Genomic DNA, 2,806 nt, shown 5'->3' on the forward strand with positions numbered 1-2,806 from the left:
GGGGGAACCCCATCTGACCAATGTGAGGGGTGGCAAAATTACTCCAAGAATCGCTGCATTCTTCTTTACCTAATACATGCACTTGATGTTGAGCAGCCAAGTGCCCACAGCAGCACTGGCACTGAGTCAAAGGCAAATCAGGAACTCTGAACACCTTAATCTCAGCTAGCAGGGCTGTACAGCAAAGAAAGAACAAAACAAGATGAAAGACAAAAAAGAGCAAAAATTAAACACTGCAGAAAATTTCTTTACCCACGCAACACAAATTGGCATGCCTAAATAACCACCCCTTTGCAAGGCCTTGGATTTTAAAAATCAGAGAAACTCAGGCATATGTGTTCAGAAGGATTAAAAAAAAAAAAGAAAAAAAAGTAAAAAAAAAGTAATCAAATAACCTCATACCCCTTTACTCCAACTTGCCATTAGTGGCAGCCACACTGAATCTGGAACTTTCCCTCTGCCCACTCCCCCATGAGCTAAATTTATTGCTCACTTAACCTTAGGTTATGGTAATGAAAGTAATACAGCTTAAAATTCACACAAGTGGGTTTCAAACCTGGCTTCATATGGCTCTTATCACAAAAGCTGTAAAAACATTACCCACTGAAATGTACTTCATTAAAAGTAAGCCTGAATGGGTGAGCTTTTGGTCTTAAATGTTGTTTGATATAAATCTCTGTGCCATCGAAGTCTCCAAAGCAGAATCGTCTTTCTCTTACTGGTGGCAGACACCCCTTTAACCAGACACAGGCTGGGGACCAGAGCTGGGGCTGCATCCTCACTGGGGCAGAGCCAGCATGCGAGGGCTGGGCTGGCAGGTCCTCCTGAGGGTCAGCTGAAGGATGACCATGCCAACACCATGTCTTCTCACTGGCATCATGAGCTCACCTCAGCTGGCTCTGCTGGTTCTTTAGAATCACCACATGAAACCGCAACAGGTGATGTAGCTTGCCTCTGAGTGGCATTTTGCTGTCGAAGTTAACAGTGATTTTGGACAAAAGGCATCTCTGCCTGAGGTTTGACTACTCTGATTTTCAAGTTAGCTAGGTATGCACCTGAGCATTATCTCTGAGAACTGCTGCCTCTGCCCTGCTGTTGTGGACTGGTCTCCCTAGTCCACAAAACCTGTTTTAAACTCCAATAAAGAACCTCCCACCCCCAGGGCCTCTTGAAATATCACTCCAGCCAGAGACAGAAGTGGGTGCTTTACCCAAAGGGCAAGAGTGTGAGTGATGCAGAGAGCAAGGACTCCTCAGTTCCAAGAGTATGACTTTACCCCAGTCCAAAAAGCAATGTCTGGATTTAATCATGGTCTCCACTGTCACTCATACAGCATGAGGTGGGCAGTCCAGCCCTGAGACTTGACAGGACAATGGCAGGAGTAGAGTGGGCGAGGGGCCGTGTCCTGCAAGGAGACAGCTGGGCAGGTTTTCTCACCAGCTGGGACCAAACTGCACCCAGCAGTGAAATGGCCTAGGTTTCACACTCTCAGCTTTTCTTTACCCTTAGCCAAGCTCTGCTCTTGCTTATTTATGAAATATCAAACTCAAACCCAGAAAATGTCACTAGTCCTTCTTCCCCTGCCTCTCCCAATAGCAGAGATGCAACCTGCGAGCACGGCTGGGAACTGCTTCGAAACACAGCACTGCTGGCAAGTGACAAGAAGTCCTTCCTCCCTGCCAACCTCTCCAAAAAAAGGACCAGGCATCAGGAGGAGATGAAGTTGCATCTCCTGGACAGCTGCACCGTTCACTGCCCCCTACCCCACCAGCTCCCAAGCCAGGAGGGAGATCCCTCCCCATCCTGGGTGCTGGAGCTGGGTGGGGAGAGCCCACAGCTCTGCAGACCCCTCCGGGTGATTGCACAGTCTCCCCCACCACATACACTGTTCCGATGCTCTGGGAGGGTCTTGGTCAAAAGTTTAGTGCCAACAGACAGAAAAGGTGAAATAACATACTGTGAGGTGACTGGAAATGCACTGTAAAACTATTTGAGCTCTTCAACAGGAAGCACAGAATGCTGCCAGCTGAAGCCAGTGGTTCTCCCAGCCACTCAGAAGTCCAACCTGGAGCCTACCCCACCCTGGGATTTTGTCATCTGCACCTAAGAGAGCAAGCAAACACCAGCCCAACCAGCATGCAACCACCACAGTCATGGCAAAGCAACCTCAGGGGAAACTCACCTTTCAACTGCTCTGCCCGTCTTTAATCTGCTCAGGGGCTGGCTCAGGAGGCTGGATGGAGAAGAAATAGGGAAAGGGGAAGGATCCTCTGGTATTCCTCCAGCTGAGATCCTAAAGCTTGGTGAGGAAGGCTGGAGACTCCCCCTTAAAGCTGAACTCCACCTTATCCCAGTATCACATGATGGTGCTCTGCTGTGCAGATCCTGAAAATCTCACTGCAAGCACATCACCTTTAAATTACACATCTGGGGGTGGGTTGCCTAGTAATTCCGAAATAAATGCAATTAAATATTGAAACAAAAGAGGAGGGGGGAGAGCACAGGGAAAAGCTCAGGAAGGGAGTCAGTTTTAAATCGCTGTCTGGCTGTTTCAGCATTTTGTCTGCAAGTTATTGCCATCTTGTGGACAAGCTAAAGATGGAAATAGAAACTTGGAAAGTGGACGAGGAGGCGATCTTAAGAGGCAAGTTGCAAAGTTCGGGTTTGGCTTTTTAAACCAGTACAGCTAGCTTCTGCTCTGTATTTATCATGAAAAGCGATGACAGGATTAATAAGAATTGTCAAGCTGCTGCTCTTGCTACTGTTTTTTTTTCAGCTAGAAGTAATAAGAAATTCTTTTTAAAGT

At 47.4% G+C, this 2,806-nt stretch overlaps 1 protein-coding gene across 1 annotated transcript in view; it reads right to left on the reverse strand.

Moving 5' to 3' along the window:
* Positions 1–2,327, reverse strand: part of NPY1R (neuropeptide Y receptor Y1) — a 5,884-nt gene extending 3,557 nt beyond the window's left edge. The window contains exon 1 of the mRNA XM_026848078.1: positions 2,183–2,327. The gene's annotated coding sequence lies outside the window, so the exon portion shown is untranslated. The remainder of the gene's footprint in view (positions 1–2,182) is intronic.
* Between the last annotated feature and the right edge of the window lie 479 nt (positions 2,328–2,806).

This window comes from Athene cunicularia (assembly GCF_003259725.1).
Source record: "Athene cunicularia isolate RWA chromosome 4 unlocalized genomic scaffold, athCun1 chr4_part2, whole genome shotgun sequence".
NCBI classification, from domain to species: Eukaryota; Metazoa; Chordata; class Aves; order Strigiformes; family Strigidae; genus Athene; species Athene cunicularia.